General features: G+C 44.7%; 1 long non-coding RNA gene across 2 annotated transcripts; it reads left to right on the plus strand.

Moving 5' to 3' along the window:
• Positions 1-3,757: 3,757 nt before the first annotated feature.
• LOC138688856 (uncharacterized) lies at positions 3,758-10,865 on the plus strand. 2 transcript variants are annotated; one of them, XR_011327663.1, is made up of 3 exons: positions 3,758-4,011; positions 9,166-9,312; positions 10,499-10,865. It is a non-coding gene; the product is annotated as an uncharacterized lncRNA (long non-coding RNA). The 2 variants fall into 2 exon arrangements; XR_011327662.1 differs by lacking the exon at positions 3,758-4,011 and adding an exon at positions 8,792-8,824.
• The last annotated feature ends 3,244 nt before the right edge of the window (positions 10,866-14,109 follow it).

Raw genomic sequence — 14,109 nt, forward strand, 5'->3', positions numbered from 1 at the left:
TGTCCCCAGCGCTGAGCATTAAAGTAACCATTTAGTAACTTCTCAGCTCTATCTGCACCTGAAGGCATTTCTAAATTAAAGAGTAGTATTGTAAGTTGGCTATGTGGGAGGCAAACTCCTTTTGCCTTTACATCTTTCTAGCATCTTCTTCTGCTCTCCTGCAGGATAACTCTGGAAAAGACTTAAAAGTTAACTTCTACCCAGTGTGTCCTCTGAGCAGGGATAACCACACGCTACGCCAGCCGCCTTCTATTTGGGGCGGCTCAGCCGACCCCCCCGTCCATGCTTCACACGGCAACATTTCCCTACGAAATGCCTGAGGAACTGACTCAGAGCCAAAGTTAAATCTTGATAGGAAGGACTGAGTTCCGTTCTGAGCAAAGAGGGAAGACCTGCGAATGCAGGACGGTTTGAGCTCCCTTTTCCTGCAGGAGCCTTGATAAACCTGTCTTGCTGCACCCAAACGAGCGTGCCGCACGATGCGTGTGAGTCTGAGGGAAGTGACCTGAAGAAGCCCGGGTGATGTGGATGACTGATGGCAACTTCAAGCCGTGGCTCAGCTCAGCGGGGATCACCACTCTGAGCTTTATAGGTTTTGAGTGGTCAGCTCAGCCAAGCAGTCACAGTTTAGAAGTCTTCATTGTAGCCGGTTAACACATTAGAAAATCAGCATTAAAAGAACTCTAATGTGTGTGTTTGCCTAAATGAGTCATATGATAGAGCAGCTCATTACCAAAAGCACAGCATTTAAACTCTAGGGGGTTTTATGTTTTGTTTTAGTAAAACTGCTACATGAATACATGGACCAATGGGTCACACTGGATTAAATCAATAACATCAACCATTTGCTAAGACCTTTCTAGCTCCATTTTATATCTCAATAGAAATATTGCTTCTTCCATTTCCCCTCACGTCCACCAAAGCCTGCCCACATTATCTCCCCTTCTTTTTAATTTCTCTGGATCTATTTCTTCCCTTTTTCCCTAAGCCATTCTTTTTCTTTCTCCAGTCTGTTGTTCAGGGTCATCATAGGCTTAGCAATATCACTGTGAAGTGTCAAAGCTTTAGAAATAATTGCTCCAAAGGTCTACATGACTCACAAGCACGGAAATCTCAATCGAGCAACATGAGTCATTATATATGAACACCAATAAAATGCGTACCCTTCATCACCACTTCTCTTGTTTGAAGACAGTAAGAAACTCCACCACTTGTATGCACTGATGCCTGAAGTGACAGAAAGTACACTACGAGTACTTTACAGTGTTTTAAATGGCTCATTATCATTGATCCATTCATTAAATCCCCCTTATCCAGCACCCAGGGGAACCCAGAGTGAGGTTCTCAAAGAATAAAATGCTCCAACAAATAAAGCACCAAGTCGGTCATTGAACAGGGACTTCACCAAAAATTCCTCATCGACATACTAATTTTTGGAAACTCTGGCTACAAAGAAGACCAGGTTCTCCACCCCACTATCCACAACCACCATGGGAAGGAGATGGCAACAGATGTCCAAGGACTCCCTCCACCTTGCAGAACACAGCCTGGGACAGCCTAGCACATTAAGCAACTACTAGGGCCATTTATCCAACAGAGGCAGCAAGAAGTGTGGCAAATTTCTGTAACGATATTGACTTTTGTTTCCTATTTGCGCGTTTTACGGAATGTGAATGCACCGTTCTGGCAGACCTGACCGGAACCAGTTTCTATTGCTGATGTGTATCTAACTACACTTACACAACCAAAGCGAACCAGCTTTCCCTTGCACACCCACCCATGCCCCACCACATACACAGATAGAGCTTGGACACAGTTATAGGTTAGTTTGCTAAACATACTTTATAATGAAATTGTAATCCTCAACCAGGAAGAAAAAATCACTGTGGTCTAGCTATAAAGGCTGCAGAAGTATATAGGATCCCTACCTACGTGCTGGCTACAGACCTGGGAGAGGAAGGTGAGCTTAGAGGTGAAATTGGCCAGAACTCACTCATGTTCCTGCACACAAAAATCCACATGATAATTAATTAATCCCTGCTAATAAAATGCTTGGTATGTATCATCTACATCTTGATAAAACTGTATCAAGGCTTGGATTTTTACCTATCTAAGCATTTTGGGTTTACTTTTGCAATTAGACCTTTAATCAAAATATTTCTACTAGGCAAACTCTGAGATGTGGAGCAAGCTTCAGGGTTGGAAAATGCAGTGGGTGGAAATTCCACTAAGGCTGGCTTTTATGGATTCAAAATGCTGACATGGTCAAAATGTGGATCATCAGAAAAGCTGGCCTCAAAAGCATATACCACTTGTCCGGTCCTCCTGACTGGTAAATACATGTGTGTGTGTACATACATACACATATATATATATATTTATATATACTTTTTATACACATAGGTATAGCTATTGTCTTAAATAATAATTAGACAATAATTAAAAAGTCTTAAAGTAATTTTCAGGTTCTGATTAGAGTTGCTAGAAACACTAGCAATGACATAGAAAGTCATTTTGTGTGGGCAGCTGCAGGAAAAGTGAGTAGCAATTGTCAACATTTCTGTGAAGCATTCAGAATTTGAAGTCCATGTAGCACTTGGACATTTAGTTTTATTTGGTTTCTGTAAAAGTGGTCTATGGCAAGGCCATTATAGTATGTATGAAAGCGACATTAAAAAAATATTAGCTCCTAAAACTTGCAGTCAGAAAAATATACAGTTCCACTCAAGAGGCTTGCAGAAAGTCAAACATCTGCAAACCTGACTCAAAGTCTGAGTCATTCCAAGCAGAGTTATGGTCTAAACAGATTCAATATGAAACATATCACTTTCAGAAGCTTTTATCCAGAAATACACAAAAGATTTGGGGGTTGAATTCTCAGCTTAGTTGAGGACAGAGCTCAAAGCATCCTGCAGGAGGCATTGCAGCACACGTGCATACAGGTAGCAATCAGGCCGGAGTCCCTAAAAATGCACGTTGCAGCGCTTGTGCTTCCTAGAAAGATCCAGTGACGAGAGAAATCAGTGCCCAGTACTAGTACTCACTACTCTTCCACTTGGGATACATTTTAAATGAAAGAGAGCAGAGGATGTGTCAATTTACAGCAATTTACAGCGTTTAAATCCATAACCCTAAATAATGAAGCTCTCCATGCCACCTGGTGTGGTAAAACCTAGGCAATGAGGAGCAAGTCCTGAGGACAGATGAGACTTCAAATCATCTATTTCTCAAATCAGCTGGGAGGGGATGTGTGTGCATTTTGTTCAACAACAATCCAGCACTGTTGAAATGATTTGACAAAAATCATTCAGTAGTGTCCAGTATGTTCAGTAGAGGCAAGGAAATCAAAACTCACAACTCTGGGCAAATAAATTCCCCAGCTTATCAGTTTACTCAGCTTTGAAATATTGCTTCCTCAGGGACATCTACCCCAATCACAGACTTCCCAGACCTCGCTGACCACATGGGCAAGGGAAAGCAATGACATTGTCACGGTCGCCTGCCACTGCAGGAGGTCGGACCTGTAACCACATAAGGCCCATCCCAGTGACGAGCAAGGCTGGAACGAATGTGTCTGAGCAGAGAATGGGGTAGTGCCCTGGAGCTCTTTCCCAGGTGGACTGATGTCGACACCTTAAATAATGCTAGAAATGGGGGGAGCAGGATATTTTGTAAAGAAATTTCCAGCTCCAGCACATTAGCATAATTTATGAAGCGCTCTGGATGATTAGGCTGATGAAATGCCTAACTTATGAGTGAGGATCTTCCTTCTGTCTTTCTTGGATCCCACTGGACCTGAAAGGTAGAAAAACAGCGATGCCCAAACCCAGGCTTAGCAGGGAACTGCCACAGCGGAATGAAATTCAGCCACCAAAAAGGGGTAGCTCTTGGAGAAATTCATCACACACCCCATCTTCTCTTGATGGACAGAGGGAATGGACACGATATTTCTATGAACTCACTGCCAGGGGAACCAGAAGACGTCTTCTCCAAGGAGAAGGGTGAGTGAAGGTGAGGCACCAGCAGCGCAGCCCGGCGGTCCCAGTCCGGCTCTCACCCCCTTACTGGGATGCGTTAGCTCAGGGGGGGAGTGGGGGGGGGTTGCCCATCCCTTTTCACGATGCGAAAGTTTAGGAAAACTCGGAGGGAAGGCGCAGCCGGGAGGTGGCACTGCGGCTCTGCGGACCGGCCGCCGGCGACACCGGCACCGGGGGGACCCTCACCGAGGGGGAGGGGGATAGAAATTAGGAGTCAGGAATCAAAGGCAACCAACCCCACTGGAAAACGGTAACAAACCCTTTCTGTTCCGGCTTTGGGGTTTTATTTGAGTTTTTTTCCCAGCAGAGGCACAAAGTCAAAAACAAAAGCCTCGGGTGAAGAATTTAGGTGAAGAATTTAGGTTTTTTTCCCGTTTGTGGCAAAAGCAGGAGTCCAGCAGAACACGGGTCAGGCTGGCACCAGCTCCAAAACCACCAGCAGCTCCAGTAAGCGGGTGCTGCTCCTCCGCCGGCTGGGTGGTGGTCCCAGTACGGAAGGTTCCCAGGCAGCGAAGCCTCAGAGGCTCAGTGACACCCTACAGACATTTTAGCCTTGTAGCCAGTGACCTGATGTGCAAAAGCAAGCACTGTGCTGCTGCATCCAAATTCCTCCTTCTCCAGCCTCTGGAGGACTTTCTCCAAGTCTTATTTTCTGCGTACTACTCAGGAATTTCCTGACTCACTGTGGCAGGATTTCCTTGATATTAACTCCTCCTGAGGACATGTCTTTCAGTGAACTCCCACTGCAGAACGATGGGCCTCACAACCCTGGGATGCCCACTGAACCCGCTTCGGGGTTTGGTGGTTTGTCTTCAAGCTGCTTTCCTTCTGTACGGCAGGGTCCAGCTGTGCCTTTTGGTTACCCATCTACCTTGCTTGTGGCTGTTCTCCATCAGCAGATGACTTGAAGTTCTTCATATTCTGGACCTTTTCCAAGTTTCCAGCTAGCAAACACCACTGTGTTACTGATCTTATTGTCACCGTTGTTCCCAGTCCCTTGCTATCTCCCATGATCCACGTTTCATGGGGGCTCCTTCCTTTCTTTCTGCCTCACTGGGCTGTTAGCCACAGGCACTCTGACCTCCTCACGGGTCTGCAGTCTCCATTCTTCAGCTCCTTTGCTCCCATTTACTGCCTGGGCAAGGACTGGTGGTCTCTTGGGCTTCTGTGTCCTGCGGGATGTCATTCCCTGAAGGCTGTAGCGGGCAAGTTTGTTGATAGAAAGCAGCATCTTGGCCACCCAGCCCATCAAAGCCTAGCACATTACAAGGAGATAGATTACCTATAGCCAACAGCAATGGAGCAACACCAGCAGAAAAATATCCCTGCTTTGCTTTTGCTGTGAAACTCTCCCTCATCTGCACTCCTGATTCAATATTGCCATTGCTTTGTGAGTCCCCATGGGGAACCATCATTCCTTCATGTGATTTACTGTTGAATCATATGAATTCATAGGTGGTTTGTGCCCTCAGCTGTAGCACGTAAGTTCTGCCAGATACTAGCAAGCAGACCTTCTGCTTCCTGACCACAGCTCTTCAGTGGGTGCCCATCAGAGAATCCCTTTCCTGGAGATGAACTATGACAATGCTGTTCTTGCCATTAAGACAGCACTGGTTTATTCTGGCCTGTGTGAAGCTGTAAAGTTTCATTTTGCTCTTTGCACTTCATTACTGCACTGCTTTGCTCATATACTGTATATACAAGCATTCTTCTCCACAGTCACTCTGCATTGACCCGTCTCTCTTCTGCCTCCTGGTTCCTTTAGTTTGATCCCATTTATTTGTTCTGCACTACTGGGCTGTGCTCATTGCAGTCCTTCCCCAAGCTATCCTTTCCTGCTGCAGTAGACAGCCTTGCCAAGAACTCGGGGTCCCACCGCATACACAGACGGTCAGTGCAGAAGAGCTCCCAGTTGAATGTGGGCTACCTGTCATATGGCCGTGAGTGTGTCACCCACCATTCCAGTCAGTGCTGCTGACAGGTGGGGTGTAGCCTTTTACACACGCACCCATCTCTTGCCGTGTAAATCTGAACCTAGATCAGAGGCTGAGCTGTAAATTTACACCCTATTTTACCTTCCTGCTTGTTCATGAATCCATAGCTTCAAGCTTTCCCAAGTTTGAAGCTTCATGCCCTGCATGAAGCATTTCTTCATGCAGGCTATCCTCTCCCCTCATTTTGCCTTTGTATTCCCAATTAAAACAAACTTTTTTCTCATCATATTCTTGAAACACACTGTAGCTACCTCATTTCAGAGAAAATGAGGAAGATTTCATTCCAAAACTGTATGGAAAGTTAACGCCTTCTACTGTACATTTGCAGTAAAAGGCCCCATGTTTGTTGAATGGAAATCTGGGGTAACGAAGCTGAGGTCATTGTTTAACTAGTGTAATTCAGGGAAGACTTTGACTCACTAATTCCGACTTTCAGCTGAACAACGCAAAATTCCCTTGGGTCATAGCCTTAGGAAACTAGCACCCATTATTTAATTGGTTCACTAAGATGGTGCCACTCAAGATTCAGCCTGTCAGCAGACTAAATCTGCCCAAGGCTCACATGTCTCAGCACATTTCTTCATGGCAATGGTGCAATTTTGCTAGATTCAGACAGCTCTTAAGACATGCTTTTTAAAGCTAGCTTACCCTTTTATGCCTAAAAATAATTGCAGGTGGGGTTTATAATTGCTAGGACAAGTTGCAACTCTTACACAGCAAACAACCCAACTGCCTCTGCAAGGCTAGCACCAGGAATTACTCCTCTAGTGCACTGCAAGAACATTGTTAACAAGTCAAGCACTGAAAAGTTAGGAAAAGTGAGAACAAGAGTAGTCCATGCGCATCTAGACCAGCTTCTTTCTGAATACCACATGGACACTGAAACTGCTTGATCATGTAACAACATAACCTAGCATCACAGTTGGCCCTGCTTTGAGCAGGGCTTGGACCAGATGACTTCTGAGACTTTCACCAAGCTAAACTATCCTACGATCTATGAAGATTTTTCTTATAATTTTTGCCCTAGGGCATATGTTTTCCTCTGCACGTGCAATAAATTGTGACCACCTACTTAATGAGCAGCATTTCATAATTCTCATCTTTTGCTGGTGGGTGTCCTCCAGGCTTGACCAGCATAGCTTGGTGTATGCAGCAACTCTCTGCAACTCTGGACATCTGAGTTCCATGGTCCCCCTCCAACCAGTTTAGTTCTGCATAGTGAGAAAAAGTATTTCCCTCCATTTCCTTTTCATTCACTACCTGATCATTTCAGTGGGTGCCTCTTAGTGCCTAATGTAATTAGTAGGTAAATAATTGTTCTCTTTTCCATACCACTCATGGTGCTTTATGGGTTTCTTGTATTTCCCTCTCGGTCACCTTTTTTTACCAGCCCAAGAGATTCACAAAGAGCTGAATGCATCACAAGTATTACTGAGCTAGTGTTGACAACACCGGGGTGAATTCCCATTCCACAGGTAGTTAAATTAGGATTCACATTTCCAACTTGGGCTGGATGCAATACAGTTTTTCTTCTCCGTACATATTTCTTATCCCTGCCCTGGGTCTCTAAGGTACCCAGCACCTGCGGCTGATACCAATCTGCCCTGATGTGATCCCTCTCTCTGTCGCCGGCTTGCTTTTGCTGTTCCCCCATCACGAGGCCACACTGTTAGCTGGCATCTGCTCAGGGATCTTAACCAACCGCAGACTATTTGCTTTTTATTTGTGGGGTTATGTTTTAGGCGGTTCAAGTTTCCAAGCTAACCCACCAAGGGGGCAGAGAAGGACCAGTGGGGAGGGCAGGGATGCATCCTGGCTTGCTGGGAGCTGCTGAAACAGTTCCTGCCGTTAACACTCGGCCGGGCTTTGCTTTCAAAAGCATCAGCTGAGCCACAAGCGCTGCTCAGACACTCATGGAACACCTGCCAAACCACTAATTTACAGCCTAGCATCTAAAGCACTAATTCCAGGTTAACTTTAACAAGCCAAACTAGACTACAGCAATTCTGTACATAATAAACTCTGGGAGAAATTAAATACCTTTGCTCCACAAGCTGTGTGTATTAGTGACAATGGTGCTTTCAGCCACCATAAAAAATAGTTCAGGCATAGTTTATATAGACAAGGAACCTAATTTCATGAAAATTGTGTGGCTTTTTGTTTCCCTAAAGAATATTAAATTACACTTGGATGTGATTTTGGCCAAAGCAGAAGTTGCCTCTTAATTGTGTTCATATCTTTTACTGTGTGTAGCAGCAAAAAAGACTGCTAAACAATGTGGAAAGCAAACCAGAACCTGCCAGACGCCCATTATACAAAGCAAAATGTGTCCAGCCAGAATAAGATGCTCTATAAGCTCGTCATTTTTGCCCCATTTCAAATTAGGACAGAGACTGTGCTGAGCAGGGCTCAGAGTGATGTTTTATACCTTCCTTCACAGACTTTCTATCCTGGTTTCAGCTGGGATAGAGTTAATTGTCTTCCTAGTAGCTGGTAGAGTGTTATGGTTTGGATTTAGTATCAGAAGAATGTCAATAACACACTGATGTTTTCAGTTGTTGCTAAGTAATGTTTAGACCAAGTCAAGGATTTTTCAGCTTCTGATGCCCAGCCAGCAAGAAGGCTGGAGGGGCACAAGGAGTTGCGAGGGGACGCAGCCAGGACAGCTGACCCAAACTGGCCAAAGGGATATTCCATACCATGTGACATCATGCCCCGTATATAAACTGGGGGGAGTTGGCTGGGAGGGGCAGATCACTGCTCGGGAACTAACTGGGCATCGGTCGGCGAGTGGTGAGCAATTGCATTGTGCATCACCTGTCTTTCTTCAGTTATATTTCACTTTCTTTTTGTTATCTTCCTTTTCATTACTATTACCACTACTATTACTATATTTCAATTATTAAACTGTTCTTATCTCAACCCACAAGTTTTACTAGTTTTCAATTCTCCTCCCCAGCCCACCGGGTTGGTTTGGGGCACAGAGTGCATGAGCGGCTGCATGGTGCCTAGCTGCTGGCTGGGGTTAAACCACAACACCATCATTCTCCTTGTCAGAGAGCTCCTAACATGATGAAATAAAGTCAGGAAAACTGGCAAAAAATGCACGGGGGGGGGGGTGTCCTTTTTTTTAGTTATTTGCACTATCCCAAGGGACTATCAGGCATGACTGCATCAGAGCACACACTTGAAAATGGAGATGATGAAGCTGCACAAGCAATGCCACAGTGCAGAAAGATGAAGGAAATGTGGCCAAGTGAAACACAAAGAGAGAGAGACAGGTAAGCACCCAGCTGGAAAAACAGGCACTCACTGTATATTTTACTAGCTTGATTTAAGTAAAACAGTATCAGCTCAGATGTCAGCGTGCCAAAGAGAGAAAGCGTTCTGGAACAGGATCACCCTTTTAGCCTGTGTTTATAGAGTCCCAGGGTTAAGAGGCACTTGGTTCATAGCTCCTGGGAGCTACCACAGCACTGAAAAATAAACATAAATAATGTCATTAAGAGACATCTTCAGAAGTCTGCATCTCATTGTGAGAGCCCCACATGATGCGCGCTTCCCTCTGGGATTGATATTTCCATTAAATCCAAGCCCCTGCATTTGGCCTCCTGAACAGAATATTTATTTAAAATTTCCTGCAGCCTCCGAGGCAAAACCAGCTGCCGGGCTGGATGCGGGCAGACGGAGTTTCACCCCCGTGTCCCCAGCCAGGAGAGCTGCGACAGCTGGGGAAGGAGCCTCGGGTGCACGTTCGCACAGCCGGACCGTTTCCAAGCGCTCCGGTGGACCTCGGAAGGGAAAGGGGCTGGGATTTGCCTGCAAGGGGAAGGCAGCAGCGGCAGACCCCTGGACCAGCCTGAGCCTAAAACTAGGCAGTCCTGCTGCCTGCCAGAGCAGGAGGTGGCTTTATCTGGTGCTGTTGATAGCACCTCTGGTTTAGTGCTGGACCTGGCTCCCCATTGCAAATAAACCCACATCCAGTACAAACTTACCTGACTAGAGTAACTGTCTGCTTAGGGGTCTGTTATTTCGCAGTCCAATATGTTCGTAGTACTATTATTAACATCCCTGTTGTTCCTGTCGTTAGGTTGAGCGAGGGTGCCTAACCCTGCAGAGCACACATCTGCAAACAGCGAAAGCCAGCCTGCCTTTGTTTGTTTGGAAGAGGTCTGCAGTCTTGGTTTGAAGGGCCAGACCTAGTCCTAAACTTCAGAAATGTCCAAGTGTGATATATCTAGTGGTTGTTGTCTGTTGACTGAAACAGGAGTAGTCCTGACAACTGGCTAATGATGCTTTTAACCAGATTGTCCAGGTACAATTAGCTTTATTGACTGACTTTACCCCATGTTGTTTGCCAGTGAGATGAATGCACACTGCGCTATTTGCCGTCTTATCACTTGGTTGAATGAGGCTATAAAATAAAAGGAAACTATAATGAATGTATGCCTTAAACCATCTTTACAGCTAAGAAGAGTGGTCCAGCATCTGGTCATTCCTTCAGTAAATCTCTGGAGATGCCCATATCCTGTTTTGAAGAACACTTTTCTCACCTACACAATACGCTTCCACTGGTTATCACAAAACAAACATATTTATTATCATCTGACCTGTCTAATTTCCATCATGCTGCTGTATCTTCTTAATATTAACATACTTAGCATCCTTCCACTTAGTAGACAAAACTTGGAAAGAGCAGTAAAATGATGATATAAAGCAAATAATTAGTAATCCTTGTATTTATTTGTGATTATTCTCTGATGAACATGGACAACGTGTGTTTTGTTAATGATCTCTCAAATGTATTAAAAGAAGGATCAGAAATAACCTGTCTGCACTTAAAGCATGTTAGCACCCTCACAAAATGCTACTGAACCAATCTACAATAAACTAGGGTGCACAATGGAACAGTTCACAAAAAAGAGAGGGGGAACATCACACCCCGTTGAAATTTCAGGGTGATTTATATCAGCACAGTGTTTAGATCATGCTGAAGATTGAATTTCCACTAGGAAATAAAAAGCAACAGGGCTTTTTATTAAAAAATCAGGGCAGGTTTTGAGACTACAGCCTTTAAACCACATCGTCAGCTGGGTTCAGCTCCACTAACTTGAGCAAAGCTGTGTTAGCCCACAGGTGAGGAGGAACGTCTGTCCCCTTGGGAAAAGGTCACTTCCAGCAGCAGAACAGTTACAGCAGCCTGCAAATCTCTAATCTCCAACAGATGGATATCACCACGGGTTATGATCAGTCTTCCCCAACCATTCCTCCAAAAAGAAGAGCCCTCGCTAATCTGGGAATACTTAACAACATTGCTATGACAAGCACTATATTTTCCAGTTTCTTCCAGTATCTCCCTCTGAAAAGCTTCCCTGGACCAGTTTCTCAAGGGAGTGAAAAGGAATACCTTCATTTCTCGTGCAAGCTTCCTCTCCCTAACTTCCAGAGCCTGGCAAGTAATTAGTCAACCTAAAATACTCTTTGACCAGTGTTAATCAACTTCGGCAACCATTCTGGTGCCACAGTGTGCAATGCCAAGGCAGTTATTTTCCTTATCAATCCCATAAGGATTTAGACCAGGATGCATAAACAAAGGAGCAGGGAATAAGGAGGTGGAGCTGGAGACGGGCGGACCCCTGAGGGCAGCGGTGTTCAAACACCATTTAGAAAGGGATTAGCAATATCAGCTCCTGGAGAGGGAAAGCCACAAAAATGCCACGCATTAAAGGTTTTGAAAAAGATTCCTTCACAGCTTCCCCTCCACCTCTCCCATTCAACCTACTGTAGACTTTGCAACTCTAATCTAGTGAGTGGCTTACCTCCAAGTCTCTTGACTGTGATCTGGCCTGTCTCTGTAAGACAGAGGATGCCATTGTTGCTCACACATTGTGGCAACCCTTCTTCCTTGCCCCAACTTTTAGAAATATAAATCAGCTAGAGATAAAGGCTGCTTGAAACAACAGTTGTTGTACAGTAGTGACAGCCTTTTCTTACTTACCATAATGAAATGTCAGAGAGAGTAGACTGAGAATAATGAAACTACAGGAGGAATAAATCCCAACGGAAAAGCCTGGAGAGCTTCTGAAACAGGAGAATCCAGACATGGAGGCAGAAGCAAATGTTTATGGGACTCAGACTCACTACACGGTGCATCCATTCTTAGCAGAGTTGTAGGAAAAAGCAATAATTTGTGCAGAAAATGTATTAATACTTTGAAATGTTGTGACATATTTTATGTGCCTTTTTTTATCAAAATAGGAAAAAAGATGAAAAAGAGAACAAGCAAAAATGGTATGGAAGAGGAAAAAGGATTAAGAGATAGTAAATGACCCCTTTGGTTCCCAAAGGGGTCATTTACCCTGGGGAGAAAAATCTGAGAGGCAAATACTCTGCCCCACTCTGTTAATTAGCTGCTTTTATAATCAAGGCTTGCTAGCCTTGGTTATTCCCACCAGCACTACCAATATGTGGGCAGACCTGCATAGACCACATGGCATTGATAAAGAATTGCCAAGACTTTGTTATTTGGCTGAATTCTAAAGAAGAACAATGAAAGGTAAAAAGGGAGCATAAGACAGCAGAACCGGGTGGCTATTGCTGCGGTTCTCAGCTGCAGCCCCACAGCACTGGGGGTACCTGATCAGCGATGGATGCCCACCGTGTGTCCTCCCAAGCAGTGTACAACACGTTCCTCCCATTCTCGCAACAAAGCCTCATTTCTGCAGATTTGTTAGAATTAGGAGGTAAGCAAGCTGAAAGTGTCTACTAGATGCATGCAACACCCTTTGACCAGTTTGTTGGCCACTAGCTGTTTTGTAATTTCCACAGCAGCATGGCCACATGATGTTTGGAGCTCTGCTGGTAGTTGAGGCTCTTACTGCTGACCAGCCAATATGAACAGCTTAAGATGCGACTGAAAACATGAACCAGGAAAGGATATTTAGAGCAAGCAATCCTTCCCTCTCTTTTGGTTTTTGTGTGAATGTGGTGAAAGACGCCAGCTGGAAAGCTGTGGAGATCTGACTCTCCATACTATTCACCCCCTATGCCAGTAAGTGACCAGGTCTAAAGAGCAGTGACTCGCACTTGTCCTCTTGGACGTTTATAAGGAATGGATGCAGTCAGCGGCAGAGTGCTGTATTCACACTGCCCTTCCAGGGCCCCGCAAAACAGGGCGAGAGAGCAAGACGGACCACTGACTGCTGACAGCCACCAGAACATGAAGATACCTGGAGCCAAAACTCCACCATTTTGGACTGATAGATTCCTAGATGGCAAAATGTGCTCTCCAGGACATAATTCTAAGTGTTTGTTAGACAGGAGCTAGACACACTGAAGTGTATATAAGTTTGGCACCTATGATAGGCATTTTAAAATGACTGAAGCCAAATTTTCTCAACATGCAGTGGTGGTTGAAGAGAGCATCCCTACTCTACATAATGCTCTGCTTTCTCAGTCTGGTTTGTATCTGGTAGAAAACTTACCTTTTGAGGTTTAGCAGTGAGTGACTATTAGCACTAACTAAATACAACCCCTTTTCTGGCTGGAGAAGTCCACTCAGAACAATCATTTAGCATTTCTGTGAGAACTTATCTCCTCCACCAAAGCCAGTTATTTATGACTTATGAATAAGACCTCTGTTTGCAAAAAAAAACCCCAACAACCCTAGCTTGTCTGGCAACAAGCCTGTAATTATTGAGAGCTTCGTGTGGGTGTGGTGAATCAGTGAAGCATACTCCCTGTATTTATTTAACAAATAAGTATACCTCTAGCGCATTTGGCCGCCAGCTTGCGATAATAAAGAAGTTAGTTACTGAACTAACTCATCTTGCCTAAGGAAGGGCAAACCCCAGATCAAACACACTTGAACCAAGCCACCCTTGCACATTTTTGCTCCAAACTTTTGAGTTCCAGCTCTGTTTGAGGAAAAGCACCTCACACCATTCTGTATGCAAAGATGTAATCTTTGAACAAATCTGCTGGATTTAAGTCTGGATGAGCTATTTTCACAGCAGGCAGCTAGAATACCATGAGCAGAGCCCTTTAGGCAGTAGCCACACAGCACTGGAAGGCACACC

Source organism: Haliaeetus albicilla, chromosome 13 (genome assembly GCF_947461875.1).
Source record: "Haliaeetus albicilla chromosome 13, bHalAlb1.1, whole genome shotgun sequence".
Taxonomy (NCBI): domain Eukaryota; kingdom Metazoa; phylum Chordata; class Aves; order Accipitriformes; family Accipitridae; genus Haliaeetus; species Haliaeetus albicilla.